This window comes from Oryx dammah, unplaced genomic scaffold (genome assembly GCF_014754425.2).
Source record: "Oryx dammah isolate SB20612 unplaced genomic scaffold, SCBI_Odam_1.1 HiC_scaffold_20, whole genome shotgun sequence".
Lineage (NCBI taxonomy): Eukaryota > Metazoa > Chordata > Mammalia > Artiodactyla > Bovidae > Oryx > Oryx dammah.
The window spans coordinates 5463487-5481239 of NW_024070204.1; the positions used below are offsets into that span (position 1 = coordinate 5463487).

At 48.1% G+C, this 17753-nt stretch overlaps 2 long non-coding RNA genes across 2 annotated transcripts; one reads left to right on the forward strand and one right to left on the reverse strand.

Annotated features, from left to right (window-relative positions):
- Positions 1-3336: 3336 nt before the first annotated feature.
- On the reverse strand, positions 3337-9798 carry LOC120879364. Its single transcript, XR_005724776.1, has 3 exons — positions 9338-9798; positions 5694-5809; positions 3337-5270 (listed from the first exon to the last, which is right to left on the reverse strand). It is a non-coding gene; the product is annotated as an uncharacterized LOC120879364 (long non-coding RNA).
- LOC120879365 lies at positions 9744-14002 on the forward strand. The gene is made up of 2 exons (XR_005724777.1): positions 9744-9804; positions 13862-14002. It is a non-coding gene; the product is annotated as an uncharacterized LOC120879365 (long non-coding RNA).
- The last annotated feature ends 3751 nt before the right edge of the window (positions 14003-17753 follow it).

Genomic DNA, 17753 nt, shown 5'->3' on the forward strand with positions numbered 1-17753 from the left:
TAGACTTTCTAATTGCTTGCAACAGTACATAGAAAATTGTCTCGGGGGTAATTCATGCTAGCTGCTATAATAAATACTCCAACATTTCAGTGATTTAGCACCAGAAAGTTCTGCTTTTTGCTGATGAGCAATCTGATATGAGTTGGGTCACCTTCATCCAAGCAGTGTTCAGCATGCCAAAGTCTTTCCATTCCAGTCATGCAAGGCTGGGGATTTCTGGACTCTTATTTCCAACGATTACCAAGAGGACACCAGCCCCTCCTTTTCTGAACTCATCTCTTTCTTGTAATTGCTTTCCAAGTGAAGCTATTGCCAGGACTCTCCATTAATGCTCTCCGTTCATCTTCCTCTTCAGAACTACAAGATCCTCTGGCTTATGACCTGACTTCCAAAAAATAAAAGCTAAGAATTTTATCAAGTGTCTTCCCGCGACATAACGCTGACTCATCTTCTAGTCTTGAATATCAGTTGGCTTACCTCTCGCCACCCGGTTACTAAAATAGTGCTAAGTACTTTAGATTTTACTGCGTTTTTGAATTTCAAGAATCCTCTCTCAAGTTACTTGTTTTGCATCAGGGTAATCAGAGTGAGCCGATGTAACAAACAATCTAAAAAGAGGAGAGGCTTTGTCCCTGAAGCTGTGTTTCTTTCTCATGTCGCAGGTGTAAGGAATTTGGTCTGTTTTGAAACGTGTTTTTCCTTTCTAAGTCTTTTCTAAGTATGTGGGGCAAGGGCGAGGGGAGAGAGTCGTACCTCGTTCAGTCCACCGCTTTGATCTGTTGCTTTCCTGAGAATTGGTTTTTTATCCCATTTAAAATGTGATGCCCAGCAGAAAGCTCCATGCCTCTGGCCCCTCCAGCTTTTGAGTCCTTGGATATTGTTTATCAGGCAGGAAGTACATCAGCTGTTCCAACTTACTTACCTGCTGTGAGCTGGAATAATTATACCTGCTCCCTGGGGCCCTCCGCATTGTGTTCCCGGCCTGAATGGAAAACCCAGAAAGATCTGAAATGATATGTTGAGGTTTCCTCTTCCTATTCGGGTCCTTCACCAGCTGCACTGCCCCACTTGGAAGGACTGGTGGTGGTTTAGTTGCTCAGTCGTGTCCGACTCTTGTGACCCCGTGGACTGTATTCCACCAGGCTTCTCTGCCCATGGGATTGTCCAGGCAAAAATACTGCAGTGGGTAGCCATTTCCTTCTTCAGGGGATCTTCTCGACCCAGGGATTGAACCTGGGTCTCCTGCATTGCAGGCAGACCAATGGAGCTGTAAGGGAAGGACTAGATTCTTATTTCCTTTGCCTCCCAGTCGTGTTCTGCTACGTGATAGGCTGACCCCGGCCCACTCGCTTTAAAAAAAAAATTATTTACTGTTAATTGGAGGATAATTGCTTTACAGTGTTGTGTGGGTTTCTGCCATACATGAACATGAATCAGCCGCAGGTATACATTCGCTCCCTCCTTGAACCTCCCTCCCCACCACCCCAATCCAGCCCACTGAAATCTGCCAGCTTTTCCCACTAGAGCTGGGCGATGGCCTTGCCTCCCCGATGGATGCGGGCCTGACCCCTGGTGCCTGTCACCCCCGGGCATCCCGTGCTCCTGGAGCTCCTCCAGGCTCTCCCCACTTGTCCCCTTGCCCTCCAGGAGGCCGACTCCTGTCCTTCAGAGACAGATAGTTGTCCAGTGCATACTGGCTGTGGTTGTTTCTTTCCCTCGTGGGATGGGATCTCTTTAGAAGGGCTGGCTGCTCCCTCGGGTCAGTTCTTCTTCCTGCATGACTTTCCTTGATCATGAATCCCCCCTCCCAGCCTTGAATGACATGAGGGGTCCTGGCCTCTGTGTCCCCTCTGAACCGATAATCATTCAGGATGCCAGTGCATGCATGCATGATAAGTTGCTTCAGTTGTGTCCAACTCTTTGTGACCCTATGGACTGTAGCCCGCCAGGCTCCTCTGTCCATGGGATTCTCCAGGCAAGAACACTGGAGTGGCTTGCTATGCCCTCCTCCAGGGGGTCTTCCCGACCCAGGGATGGAACCTGCATCTGTTACATCCCCTGCACTGGCAGGTGGCTTCTTGACCACTAGTGCCACCTGGGAAGCCAGGACATCAGAGCTCTTGGGAAGAAGTCACAGAGGAGGAGGGAGACAGGTGAAGTCACTCCTTTCCATGAACACTTCAGCTCAAATTAGTTTTGTCACATGGTGATGCAAAGTCATAAACTGGTACTGATGACCTCTGGGCACACAGTGAAGCCTCTTTTATGCAGGGTTCACCTAACTGAATTTGCATACGGCTGAAGGTGACTCCTTCCACAGGACATCCTGGGAGGGGGTTGGGTGATGGGCTCTTAAAGTAACCAGAAACAAAATAACCAGTGGGGAGGCCACGGGGAAGGGGCGGAGCCCAAAGAGAACAGGTGGCGGAGGGGGAGGGACCCCAGAGCTCACCACAGGGAAGTCGGCTGCTCCTGGGCTTCAAGAAGTCGGCTGCTCCTGGGCTTCAATTCCAAAGTCCCTTAGGAGGAGGAGGACGAAGTGCTGTCCGTAAACACGCTCTGTTTGCAGGGACTTTTGGTGAGAGAAGTGCCCACAGTTGGGTCACTGTGGTGTCAAGGCCTTAAACATAGTCAGACACAGTTGATTTGATAGAGTCTCTACGGGGCTCCCTGGACTCTTTATCATAAGCAGACACATCACGACATTATCGCTCCCGAAATGATGACTCCATCTGATTTTCCTGGGCTGAACTGGAAACTCGAGACTGGATCTGCTGGTAACTGCTCCCATGTATGTGTGTTCTTATCGACCTGTCACCCACGACAGCCTCTCGCCTCTACATCCTTGTCCACGAGGTAAACTGTGTGAATGCGGACTCTTGCAGGTTATGGTAGGAATTGTTTCCTTCTCATGCAATTCAGAGCCCGAGGAGTTTGCAGTGACGCAAGCAACACACTCTATGGAAAACAGTGTCTAAAACACACGTGGGACTTCCCTGGCGCTCCGGTGGCTAACCGTCCACCCACCAGTGCAGGAGATGCGGGTTCGATCCCTCGATTGGGAAGATCCCACAGGCTGCAGAGCAACTAAACCTGAGTGCGGCCACTGCTGCCGCAGAGCGCCCTGGAGCCCCTGCTCGGCAGCAGGAGAAGCCACCATCACAGCTAGAGCAAGCCCGCGCACAGAGCAAGCCCGCGGCTAGTGCAAGCCCACAGCTGGAGCAAGCTCACACACAGAGCAAGCCCATGGCTAGTGCAAGCCCACAGCTAGAGCAAGCCCTCGCACAGAGCAAGCCCGTGCACAGAGCAAGCCCATAGCTAGAGCAAGCCCACACACAGCAACACAGACCCAGCACAGCCAAAACAAGTAAAGTAATTAATTTTAAAAAAATCACATGCACACTGTATATTTCTTATGTAAATCAGCTTGACGATAAAGAGCTTGGCTTATGTGTGGTTCCTCCAGAGGATGAATTGAAATAAGGAAAGCAGGAAATCATATTCTTTTAGAAAAGTGATGTCAATAATTCAAACTGAAAGAAAAATCCAAACAACCCTCTAGATACTGGGCTTGAAAAATATATAACAAATCCAAGGAACATTTTTATGTTTTTTAAAAATTTTATATTTGACCATGGCTCTTTCTGAGGTTTCGTGAATATATACCTGGATGGAAGAGATTAAAAATCTGAAATACTCCTAGAACAGGTGAGGGTATAGGAAAGAAGTCCCTTTCAGTCCATACTTTTTTCTTTCTCAGAAAAATTTATAATTTAATATTTCCCTTTCTGGCTTCCACTGGAAATCCGTTTTCCTTAGAAGTTAAGTGAGTGTGGTTCACGAGTTTGCTTGAATGTCTTCTTTGGAAACTAGTACTTTGCAGTGTTCCCACCTCAGACCTGCGTCTCTTGAGTCCACCCTTCAGTTCTTCAGTGTATGGAATTGTTGGCAAAGATGGATAAAGGAAAATTAAGAATCAGGTTAAGAAGGAACAAATCAGGGGTCAGCGGACTTTTGCATAACGGGCCAGAAAGTCAGTATTTTTCATTTTTTGAAGCTGATGATCTTTTTTCTTCTCAACTTTGCTGCTGTTACTCTAGACGGTGGGAAGAATATAATATATTCATACGTGAAATCATCACATTCTGTACTTTAAATATTTAATAATTTTATTTGTCAATTAAAAACAATTTTTTAAAAAGCGCCCACAGACAAGGAGTAAAAGATTGGGTATGGCTATGTGCTAATGAAACCTTATTTTTAGGTTTCAATTTCATGTAATTTTCACATGCCCTGAAATATTCATCGTTGTTTGACTCCTAAAATCCTCTTAAAATGTAAGAACTGTTCTCAGCTTATGAAGTGAAAGTGTTAGTTGCTCAGTCGTGTCTGACTCTTCGCGGCCCCCTGGACTGTAACTCACCAGGCTCCTCTGTTCATGAGATTTCCCAGGCAAGAATACTGGAGTGGGTCATCATTCCTTTCTCCAGGGGATATTATGACACATGATGGACTGGATTGTTTGCTGACTTCTGTACAAAATCACACCCTTGACCTAGCTTACCTTTAACGTTCCTGCAAACACACTTATTATTATTTTTCAATTCTTAAAAAAAAATCTTTATTGAAGTGTAGTTACAATAAAATCACCAATTGTACTTTGGTAAGTTTTTTTTTTTTTTAATTGCTTTACAGTGTTACTTGAGCAGCATCTAACTGGGTTTAATGTTCTTGGCTCACATTTTCTTTCCCTCATTACTTTATAAACATTTCCTCCATTCTCTGTTGATATCAAATATTGCTATGGAGAATAAAGTTAGCCACATTAAAAAAAAATCCTTAATGTTGGTCCACTTTTCCCTGAGATTCCATTACTTGTTCTTGACGTGGCAGTAGCTGACCAGTGTCTCAGTTATCTCTTGCTGTGTAACAAGGCACCCGAACTTAGCACATGGTCGCCTCGTCTCACAGTTTGTGTGGTCAGGCGTGTGGGCAGAGTGCAGGTGGCTACGTGTTTCGTGTGGTCCCAGAGGCTGAGGTCCTGGCACTGACCCAGGGTCTGTGGTCTGAAGCCTCCGCTGGGGATGGACCAGCTGCCATGCTCACTTGGAGGCTGTTGGCAGCATCTGGACCCTTGTTCAGTTGAGGGTTTCGGACCCTCCCATGTGGACTATTGGCTGGAGTCTGCTCCCTGTTCTGTGCCACTTGGGCCTCCTCCACACGGCAGCTCACTTCACTAAGGTGTGCAGGCTGCGACGAAACAGAGGAGGCTAAGGAGAAAGAAATCTGTCTTTTATGACCTGAGCACAGGAAGGATAAGAAATCACACCCTTGTGTACCTTGAGAGTTCTGTACATGGTCAAAAATGGAAAGTAAATTCATCTTTTTTTAGGGAACACTTTTACTTTTGATTAGTTACCTACGTCTCTATCTTTAAGCTTCGAAGACTTAATCGGAATAACCTGGGCTATTTACTCGGATCATGCAACCCAGACGAGCAAAGAGCATATACCTGATGGTCAGATGGTGTGTTTTGGCAGTAACCACGACTGGAGTGGCTAATCATGGAGTAGAACTCACTGTGGTTCTGGGACTATCGGGGGTGCTTTCCAGCATCAGTTCAATGAACCATCACACCAAATGCATGAGAAAGGCCCTGGCTCTGTCGCTGTGGGGCTGGAAGATTCATTGACCTGCTCAAGGTCACACGGTCCGAGGGGTGGCCCCTCTCCCTGCTCAGGTGGGCAGGTCCCAGGCTGTGCTGACCCACAGCTTTACAGAGGAGGACATGCTCCTGCAACAGATCAATCTGGAAAAGGAGAGCAGGGAGATGACAACCTGAGGAGGGCGCCTGTCGCTCCAGCAAAGAGTAAGCCCTGACTGATTCAGAGCAGAATTTTGCGTTTTGTAAAATGATCAGTCAGCACTCCAAAGGCGACATGACTCAGCAACAACAAAAGCAACAGCTCCAAGTGGGACTGCACAGCGTTTTTCTTCTCATCTAAGCAGACAACTAGTCCATCTAGTCAAGGCTATGGTTTTTCCAGTGATCATGTATGGATATGAGAGTTGGACTATAAAGAAACCTGAGCGCCGAAGAATTGATGCTTTTGAACTGTGGTGTTGGAGAAGACTCTTGACAGTCCCTTGGACTGCAAGGAGATCCAACCAGTCCATCCTAAAGGAGACCAGCCCTGAGTCTGGAAGGACTGATGCTGAGGCTGAAACTCCAATACTTTGGCCACCTCATGCGAAGAGCTGACTCATTGGGAAAGACCCTGATGCTGGGAGGGATTGGGGGCAGGAGGAGAAGGGGACAACAGAGGATGAGATGGCTGGATGGCATCACCGACTCAATGGACATGAGTTTGAGTGAACTCCGGGAGTTGGTGCTGGACAGGGAGGCCTGGCGTGCTGCGATTCATGGGGTCGCAAAGAGTCGGACACGACTGAGCGACTGAACTGAGCTGAAGCAGACAACACACAAACCTGGGAGGAGCAGCTGACCCACGATGTTTAAGAAATTCTACTCATCAGTCTTCTTTCTTTGAGTTATATTTTTATGTCACCCAGACATGAATGCCATTGTTTGGTGACCCTTTTTTTCTTTTTCTTCCCTTTCCCCCCGTGACCAGTGTTCTTTCTGCAGTACAAACGTTGGAAATAAATGCGGGGTTGCAGAGTTAATCTTAGTGAGAATCTTTATTTTGAGCTGCTGGCCAGGGTAGCTCCCCCGCCCCACTGGGAGAGAACCAGAATCTTCCTCGTTGAGCCACATGGCCCGAGCCACGAGAGTGCAAACACTCGTGGTTTGTAAAGTCTTTTATGACACAAACCAGCGAATCTCTTGGTTACCTGCTTCTTGTGAGATAGACAGGGAAGGATAAAATCACCGTCCTGGGAACAAATGAAGTGAATCATCATACTTGAAAGTTATTTAACTTTAACTGCATAAACAGGGATGTACACGTATGCACGTTTACATTTTCTGGAGGCTCTGTCCTTTCGTTTCTACTAGAACAGGGCTTTATTTCTAATTGCGGTATAATTTGACGTGTAACAGTATATTAGTTTCAGGTGTGGAACATAGTGATTTGATACCTGTTTATTGTGAAATGGTCATCCCAATAAGCCTAGTTAACATCTATCTCCACACATTTGTGTGTTAGTCACTCAGTCGTGTCACACTCTTTGCAACCCCGTAGACGGTAGCCCGCCAGGCTCCTCTGTCCATGGGATTCTCCAGGCAAGAATACTGGAGTGGGCAGCCATTCCCTTCTCCAGGGGACCTTCCCGACCCAGGGATGGAAACCAGGTCCCCTGCATTGCAGGCAGATTCTTAACTGCCTGAGCTACCAGGGTCTCCACACAAGGTTTTACGGTGAGAACTTGTCGGATCCACTCTCTCAGCAGTGTTCAAACACGCCATACAGTCTTACTAACCCTAGTCACCATGATGCCCATTCCACCCCCGGGACTTATTTCTCTTATAACAGGAAATTTGGATCTTTTGACCACCATCGTCCATGTTGCACACCCCCTGAGCCCCACTCTGGCAACCACCAGTCTCTCTGTGCATCTATGAGGCTGAGGTTTTTGTTTAGAGTCCACATAGAAATGAGGTCATATGCTACTTGTCTTTAGCTTTCTGACTTATTGGGTTGGCCAAAAGGTTTCTTCAGGTTTTGGCCAACCCAGTATTTCACTTGTCACAATGACCTCAATTTCATCCATGTTTCAAATGGTAAGATTTACTCCTTTTTTATGGCTGAGTAATATTCTGTTGTACATACACACTGCATCTCCTGTATCCACTCGCTCACTGATGGACATTCAGATTGCTTCTGTGTCTCAGCTGTTATAATTAAGGCTGCTGTGAACCTGACCTAATGGATGGGGCATAGTTGGTTAGAATAGTTTCATAAGGCTTGTGTAGATCAGTCATTACTATGGATCCATGATATTCACCATTATTTCAATTTGTATCCTAATGACTGTATTAGGTAAATACTTACATAGGACTGACTTTTTGTTGATCAGTTGCTAAGTCATATCTGACTCTTTGCAACCTCATGGACTGCAGCATGCTAGGCTTTCCTGTCCTTCACTGTCTCCCGGAGTTTGTTCAAACTCATGTCCATTGAGTCGGTGATGCCATCCACCCATTTTGCCCTCTGTCGTCCCCTTCTCCTCCTGCCCTCAATTTTTCCCAGCACCGGTGACCCCACAAGAGACTGAGGCAGACTTGCCTGTGAGCGCTGGGAGTCTCCTGTGGAGGCATGGATTGACAGTGGCCCTCCGCGGGCTGCGGGGCTCCAGCAGCAGCAGTCCTGGGAGGCATGGCGTGCTGGCACAAGTCCTCTTGGAGGAGGTCACCGCTAGCCCTACCATGGAGTGTACCACGTGGTAGGCCTGCCATGGAGGCTGCAGACGCCAGGACGGGCCGCCTCAGGCCAAACTACAGGGAGGGAGCACAGCCCCACGTCAGCAGAAAACTGGATTCAAGATTTACTCACTGAAGCAAGACCCGGTTTTCCCCATAGCCAGTCCTTCCGATCAGAAAGCTCCCACAAGCCCTCTCATTCTCATCCATCAGAGGGCAGATAGAAGACGCAAAGCTGCAATCCCACAGCTTCCAGAACAAAACCCAGAATCAATCAGGTATCAGGATCTGTTCCAGCACCTTACATAATCTAGTCCCCACAAAGCCCCTTCTGGGAGGTATGATTCCCTCCCTCCCCATTTCACAGATGAGGAAACTGAGGCGCAGAAGGAGTGAAGAACCAGCTCCGGCTCCCACAGCCACACCTGGCAGAGCAGCTGCTGCTGGACCAGCAGTTCCTGGCCCCTCAAGGCGTCAGGTTGGTGACCCAGAGGGTAACGGGGGGCATGGATGGCACTCTGTGCAACTGCTGGCCAGCTGGTTGGCTGGCATGACTGGGCCCCATTCCCGTCGGAGGATGGAGCCACTGGGGCTGGGCTCACGGGGGGCGGAGGTTTCACAACAGTGAGCAGAAGGGTGTCCTCGGGCCTGACTCCCCCGCCTGCCTGAGGTGGGGGTATTTCCCGCAGCACGTGGGGTCACCAGGCAGCCCCGGGGCCCCGGCAGGACTCACCCAGACCTCGGCATCCCACGCGGGTCTAGGCCAACCTCCCTGGGCCTGGACAGACGAGGTAGGAAGCAGAAGACCCCTCCCCGGCCCTCAGGGGCTGGGCCCGCTCACCCCCTCTCAGACCCCCGCTGCCAGCCGACTCTGGAGCTGGGGCATCCAGGTGGCGTCCGTCAGGCATGTTCCCTCCACCAGCTACAGAGAAGTGCTTTGCGGTCCACAGTTACCTTAGATACACGTACATTAAGTCTCCACTTGATTTCTATCTGCACATGCTTTAAAGTGTTGGAAACACTCTGGGAAGTCTCCACAGGCAGCTTTGGGATCACCAACCCAGAATGAGAAACAGCCAAAGTCACTCAGGGGTGCTTCCACGCCTCCCCCCACCTCCAGGATTCCTGTGGCTGGAGCCAGGCTTCCCATCGGAAGGGAGTAGTTGCTGTTGTTCAGTCGCTTAGTCGTGTCCGACTCTTTGCAACCCCATGGACTGCAGCACGCCAGGCCTCCCTGTCCATCACCATCTCCCAGAGTTCGCCCAAGTTCATATCCATCGAGTCGGTGATGCCATCCAAGCATCTCATCCTCTGGTGTCCTCTTCTCCTTCTGCCCTGGGTCTTCCCTGGCAGGAAGTGCGGACCCTCTGCTGATCTGTGGGACTGGGGCTGCGAGCCCGGCAGGCGATTCTCCAATCCTGGTGAACAGAGTATGGTTGCATGAAAACACAGTAATTAAAAATAACAGGAAAGCCTTTCTATTTATAGACGGTTTTATAGGCACTCCTCTAAAAAAAAAAAAATCCCTAATTTGGCTCTAGCGATTTGGCAGTGGTTCTTCTGGGTCCTACGAGGGTTTTATTTTTAGTGGCACAGAAGGGTTTCCGAAGGCATTCGGCTGTAATAACAGAAGAGGGCCATAGGCAGCCTTTGCAAAACTCCAGGCTCCTCAGTTGGAAGAGGACAGCTGAAAGTAAAAAGCAGGCTAGTGTTAGTGAAGGTGCTCCTTCTCCGGGACGACTCTGCTTATCAGTTTCACGTTATGTGGTGTAAGACACTTCTCATATACTGAGGCCGTGTCGTTGCTTACACCCATCCCTGTGAGGCTGGAGGAAAATTTTGTCTCATGTTTATGTAAAGGTGGGGAACCCGAGCCTTGAGGGCCAGGAGAGAAGTCAAAGCTGCCTTTTTTTTTTTTTTTCCTTTTTCTTAAGTTGGAGGATAATCGCTTTACAATGTTGTGGTGATTTCTGCCATACAACAACGTGAATCTACCACAAATATACCTATATCCCGTCTGCCTTGAACCTCCCAATCCCCTCACCCCATCCCGGCCCTCTAGGTTGTCGCAGAGCAGGGGGCTGAGCTCCCTGGGTCACACAGCAGCCTCCCACTGTCTGCCCATGTCGCGCATGGTAACGCATGTTTCAACGCTACTCTTTCAGTCTGTCCCTCCCTCACCCGCCCCTGCGCCGTGTCCGCAAGTCTGTTTTCTGTCTGCAGCTCTATTCCTGCCCTGCAAATAGGTTCATTAGCACTATTTTTCTAGATTCCGTACATACGCATTGATACATCTGTGTTTGTCTCTTTCTGACATACTTCACTTGGTATAATAGCTTCTAGGTTCATCCACCTCACTAGAACTGACTCAGGTTCATTCCTCTTTATGACTGAGTAGTACTCCACTGCCGGAGAAGGCAATGGCACCCCACTCCAGTGCTCTTGCCTGGAAAATCCCATGGACAGAGGAGCCTGGTGGGCTGCAGCCCATGGGGTCACACAGAGTCGGACACGACTGAGCGACTTAGCAGCAGCAGCAGCAGCAGTGCTCTGCTGCATATACCTACCACATCTTTTTTATCCATTCATCCTTCTGTGGGCATCTAGGGTGCTTCCATGTCCTGGCTATTGTAAACAGTGCTGCAATGGACATTGGGCCACCTGTGTCTTTTTGAATTATGGTTTTCTCAGGGTATGTTGGGTTTGATCCCTGGGTTAGGAAGATCCCCTGGAGAAGGGAAAGGCTACCCTCTCCAGTATTCTGGCCTGGAGAATTCCATGGACTGTATAGTCCATGGAGTTGCAAAGAGTTGGACACAACTGAGCAACTTTCACTTTCAGGGTATATACCTAGTAGTGGGATTGCTGGGTCATATGGTAATTTTATTCCTAGTTTTTTTTTAAGAAATGGAGTCAAAGCTGTCTTGAGACTTGGTTTTATTATCTGCTCACCATAGCATGCCACAGGGTCATTACAACTGGCTGAATAAGAAACTCTGGGTCCTGGCAGCTATTGTTCTTTATTGCCTAGAATCTCCTGAATTTCAGAGGATTCTTGGCCATTTCATGTACCAGATAAAACCAGGGTTCGTTTTGGTTTCATGTTTGTTGGTGATGATCCCTGCAATTAAATCAGAGTAGCAACCTTTCCTTCCTTAGAGCTGTGTTGGTGTATATGCTGAATAAATTAATGTTGCCAGTTAAGGAAATTCACTTGGCATCAACTATTTCTTTTTATGCAACTAGACAAATAGAGTGTGGGAAGAGGGCTAAAAAGAGAAGAATTTTGTATTAAAGATTTTTTTTTCTTTGAAAAGAACAAAATAAGACACTGGTCAGTGTTATTTAGTGTGGATTGGCGGAAAAAAAAAAATGACCCAAAGACGGTGCCTGAAGTATAGACTGGAGTGATGTGCTGGACTCAATCAAGTGGTCCAGGGCTCATTTAACTTGTGAAGGCAAGATGGACACAAGAGAGGAAGAGAAAAGCTACTCATTGTCAGGCTCTTGATTTTGAGAAAGATGCTACCCACAGCTTGAGGGAGAGCTTTGGAAAAATTTGCTCTTACTTTCTCTCCTTATGAGAATACTTCTAGCAAAGGTGCTTCCCCAAAACTGCCTTTTTGTCCTTTGTCTGAGTATCAGTCAGTGTACTCCAGAGACACAGAACCAATGGTGTGATTTTTATTAAGAAATTTGGCCACATGATTGTGGATTTCCTGGAGAATCAGGAGAGTGTGGCGGTTCAGCTGTTCATGTCCACATGTCATCTGCTGGCAAAATTCCCTCCTTGCTGGCGTGAGGTCAGTCTTTGTTCTAGTCAGGCCTTCGACTGATCAGATGAGACCCGCCTACATTATGGATGGCAATCTGCTTTTACTCAAAGTCCCCTGATTTAAATGTTAATTTCGTCCAAAAAACACTCTCAGAGAAATATCCAGAATAAAGTTTGGCCAACTATCTGGGCACCTTGGGTCCGAAAAGTTGACGGGTAAAATTAACCATCATATCCTTGCTTGGAAGCACAGAACAATTTCAGGAACTCCACAGTAGAGATCCTGCTCACCGGGTATCTATGGGCCCCTATGTTTCCTAGACCCTCGCAGTTCAGTAAGCATCTCTTCCACGTGAAGCAGTCAGTATCTGCGCTCCTCCTCAGTCACTATTTCCTTGCCTTGGCGATCAGGGAGTTATGTGCGAAGAAAGCAGAATTACGCGATTGAAGCTCCTGGAGTCTTCTGCCTACGTGCTGCTGCTGCTGCTAAGTCGCTGCAGTCGTGTCCGACTCTGTGGGACCCCAGAGACAGCAGCCCACCGGGCTCCCCCGTCCCTGGGATTCTCCAGGCAAGAACACTGGAGTGGGTTGCCATTTCCTTCTCCAATGCATGAAAGGAAAAGAGAGTGAAGTTGCTCAGTCGTGTCTGACTCTTAGCGACCCCATGGACTGCAGCCCACCAGGCTCCTCCTTCCATGGGATTTTCCAGGCAAGAGTACCGGAGTGGGGTGCCATTGCCTTCTCCTTCTGCCTATGTGAGTGAGAAATAAATTCTTGTTGTGCTAAGCCACTGAGATTTCAAGGCACAGCTGTTTCATTCTGACCCCGGCTCTGGGTCTGGGTCTAAGGGTGCCTCTGAGTGTTCTGCGTGTGTTTGTGGCAAGTTGATTAGAAGACCTGTGTGTCAGAGCTCAGCCAGCACAACCCCATACTGATGCTCACGCTGGTGAAAGCCTGTTTTCCACATCTTCCCTCGCTGATTCTTACGAGTTTCTAGAGCTTGTCTCTCCAGGTCAGTTCTTTCCCAGGCTGAATGCAACGAATATTGTTCCTGGCTCATCTGGGTCCCTTCTCACTGTCTCTGGAGGCCAGCAACACCCATCCTGAAGCTCTTTCTTGCTTTCAGTTCAGTTCAGTCACTCAGTCGTGTCCAACTCTGTGACCCCATGGACTGCAGCACGCCAGGTCTCCCTGTCCATCGCCAATGCCCAGAGTTTACCCAAACCATGTCCATCGAGTCGGTGATGCCATCCATACATCTCATCCTCTGTCATCCCCTTCTCCTCCCGCCCCCAATCTTGCCCAGCATCAGGGTTTTTTCCCAATGAGTCTTCTTCCCATCAGGTGGCCAAAGTATTGGAGTTTCAGCTTCTACATCAGTCCTTCCAATGAATATTCAGGACTGATTTCCTTTAGGATGACTAATTGGATCTCCTTGCAGCCCAAGGGACTCTCAAGAGTCTTCTCCAACACCACAGTTCAAAAGCATCAGTTCTTCAGTGCTCAGCTTTCTTTACAGTCCGACTCTCACATCCATACATGAAAAACCCATAGCTTTGACTAGACAGACCTTGGTTGGCAAACTTATGTCTCTGCTTTTTAATACGCTGTCTAGGCTGGTCATAACTTTTCTTCCAAGGAGCAAGCGTCTTTTAATTTCACGGCTGCTATTAATTGAATGGTATTTTAATTTCTTGCTTTAGTCCTCCTGGAATTCCTTCCTTGGAGAATCCTCATCCTAACCCGAGTGACCTGTGGGACTGGAAGTCACCCCCTCTCTCTCCAGTATTGTGTTGACGACATGATAACCTGGAAAAATAAAATGAGAGCATCCACAGCGTTCACTCTGGGCAGGTGTTCTATCAAAGCCAGACTCACTGGAGCCTCTCTCTACCTTCCTAGAATTGGATGGGCGTGGGTAGCCCTTCATCTAGAAACGTGACCCAGGCATGTAGGCTGGGCTGTCAGAGTAATCTTCCCACCTGCTTGGGTGTTGTTTCATCGCAAACAAAGAGACCAACACGCAGAATGGAAGGGAGAAGCAGGGCTGTGAGGCAGAAGGGAGGGGGAGTAAGCATGACAATGTGGTTTTACTCTCTGGATTCACTGGGAACTCACCATAGCACTTCCCTGGTGGCTCAGATGGTAAAGCGTCTGTCTACAGTGTGAGAGACCTGGGTTTGATCCCTGGGTTGGGAAGATTCCCTGGAGAAGGAACTGGCAACCCACTCCAGTACTCTTGCCTTGAAAATCCCATGGACGGAGGAGCTTGGTGCAGGCTACTGTTCATGGGGTTGCAAAGAGTCAGGCACGACTGAGCGACTTCACTTTCTCTTTCCCACTTAGCTGAGCGGATATGGCCCTTCTGTGGCTTTGGCTAGTTGATCTTGGGTTTCTGTCACTTGCTAGAAGTCCTGATGTTTATGGCCGCATCCCAGGGACATCAACATATGACTTTTTCTATCAACCGCTGCTGTCAAGGTCAGCTGCCAAGAGTCAGGAAAAGAGGAAGCCAATTCTGAACAGAAGCTTTAAGCATTAAGAGAAAAATTGACCTTTTACTTTTTTTTTTTTTCCTGATTGGCTCTTCCTCCCTTTTAATGAGTCAAGTTTGTTTGTCAATGTTACTTAATTTCCTTTATTATATTTGGGTTAGTCGCTCAGTCATGTGACTCTTTGCCACCCCAAGGACTGTAGCCTGCCAGGCTCCTCTGTCCATGGGATTCTCCAGGGAAGAATGCTGGAGCAGGTTGACCATTCCCTTCTCCAGGGGATCTTCCCAACCCAGGGATTGAACCTGGGTCTCCTGCATTGCCGGTGGATTCTTTACCATCTGAGTCACCAAGCAGAGGGTATTTACTCGGCACATCTTGGCTTCTGCACTGACCGTACCTGCCAGGTACTGAGTACAGGTGATGCGTGCTTGCCTGTGAGTCTTTGTTAAGCAAAGACCTGGCAGAAGACACTTCAGCATGTTATCTCAATTTGAACCTGATTTCCCACATTTATACGAAAGATAGCCTTCAGAGACTGTCTGTCAGGATCCCTTGAGATAGACGGAGCTGCTTCCACGTCATCATGTGATGAAGATGCTGTGGGATGCAGTCCCCGGACCCCCTGGAATGCTCTCAACTTCTCACCTGGTGCTTTCTCCATAAGTGGTCCATGGGCTGTTCCGCTGCTAGAAGATTTTCTTCAAAGGGATGTTGTGAAATCTCATTTACGAATTGCTAGAGCCCCAGAGGCACTGTTTTCTCTAAGCATCCTCCTCTGTAGCTAACATTTTATGTGTGATAGTACACTAGACCTAAAAATCAATTTCCTGGGACTCAGACGTAAGAGCATGATGACGCAGGTGCCATTAAGTGAGACCAAAGACGCTTTTGGCCGCGAGCAAGTCTCTGCATGATGGGCTGAGAAGAACCGAGCAAGATGTCATGTAGAGAAAGCTAAAGGATCGAGTTATTCCTTCCTTCTGAAAGAGGTACTGTTAAATTCACTTTTATTGAAGAATCCTGAAACACCGTGGTTAGCTGTTTCTTAGATTTCTAAATGCTGCGTGTGATTACGTCCGTTTGTGATTTGAAGAGAAATCTGACCGCTTGACATTGGCGTTGGCGCCCCTGTCTGTCTTGACTGTACCCTATGTCTCGTCTCTAAATTGCTGGAAACCTTCCTGGCATCTGGAATGTCCTATTGTTCCCTGGGTGGCTGGCTCTCTGCCTCAGCTGCAGAACAAGGGAACATGAACTCCTTAGCTCCACATGGAGTCACACCATTCTCAGAGTTGAAAATGACTTTCGAGAATAGTTTTACCACCATCCCCTTATTCACAGCTGACACAGGGAACGCTTGGAGGATGGAAGCCACTTGTTGAGGGTCTCCGTGCTTCTGCGGGCAGAGGGCGATGGTTGCTGGGAACAGAGGATGCAAAGGGGAAGGGACCCTGGGGAACAGAGGGCAGATGTGCAGAGCAGTGTTTACAATGTGTCCGGGACAGTGTGGTCCACAGCCAGGCGTCTGTGCTGGGGCTCAGCTGAGGGCTGCAAGGTGGCAGGCTGTCCTCCTCCAGCGAGCACTTTGCTATCTTATCAGGGTCGCTGAACTGCTCAGGACGCAGAGCTCGGTATCACTCACATGTCACTACGACCTAAATGCCCATCGACAGAAGAATGGACAAGAGGATGTGGTATGTGTGCACGATGGGATACTACTCAGTCACGAAAAATAATGAATTAGTGCCATTTGCTGTGACGTGGATGGGTCTAGAGACTGTCATGCCGAATGAAGTACAGAAAAGACAAATATCACACAGTATCACTTCTGTGGGGAATCTAGAGAGAGCACAAATAAACGTATTTGCAAAGCAGAAATAGAGTCACAGAAGTAAAGAAGCAAAGAATGGACACCAAGGTGGGGAGTAGGTAGCAGGATGAACTTGGATATTGGGATTGACACATACACACTGCTGAGCATAAAACAGGAGACTGACGAGAAGCTACTCAGTGCTCTCTGGCGACCTAAATGGGAGGGGAGTCTTTACAAAAGAGGGGATACATGTGTGTGTGCATAACTGATTCACTTTGCTGTACTGCAGAAACTAACTCACAGCTATATTCCAATAAAAAAAATTTAAAAAACTCCTGAAAATGTCACTGCAAATTGCTTTTCCAGGCTGAATACAAGCAACCTTTAGCATCTACAATTTTGAATTATCTGTGCCTCTCTTCACCTGCATTAGCAGAGATAATTGAAAATTGGCAACACTTAAATTCACGTTTAAAGAAAACAACTCAGAAAGCTTGATAATGTCTTAGGACCATAAGAGTGCCATTTATTCCTTCCCAGAGGAGTCCTCCAGGCCCCTGCAATCCAAGGAGGATCTCTGGTCTCCCAGATGACCCAAGCGACGTCTCTCATCTTGTTCTGGATGTCTGCTCATGATCCAGGCCCCTTCTGTGGTAAGGAGACTTTTTCTCTGTATAAGGGCCTCTGGGACTCATTGGCGTGACCAGCAGCATTGACTCAGTCCTAGAAGCTCCAGTTGCCACCAGTGCTGGTGGCCAGGGGTGAAAGGGGCCCTCGCCAAAGTGTGTCGAGTCTCCCCATGATTCCAGTGCAGCTCAGCTTGGCAGGTGGCGCTAGTGGTAAAGAACCCGCCTGCCAATGCAGGAGACAGAACAGATGTCAGTTCAACCCCTGGCTCAGGAAGATCCCCAGGAGTAGGAAACGGCACCGTCCTCCAGTATCCTTGCCTGGAGAATCCCATGAACAGAGGAGCCTGGTGGGCTACAGCCCATGGGGATGCAAAGGGTTTGGCATGACTGAAGCGACTTTGCATGCATGCAGCTTGGTAGAGAGTCAGGCTGGCTCAGCGTGGATTGAAAGAAGAGCTTTTTGACTTTCCTGTCTAATGAAGATTCGTCATGTGTTAAGACTCTTAATCACTAATGCTAAGAACCACTATTAATTAGAGCTGATAAAAGCATAAGAAATATTTAATCCTCTTGTTCTGGGAGCCGGGGATTTTCACAGCCTGACATTTGCGCTCCTAAAGCTACTAGTCTTGCCAGGTTTAGGTGGCTGCAGTTGGCG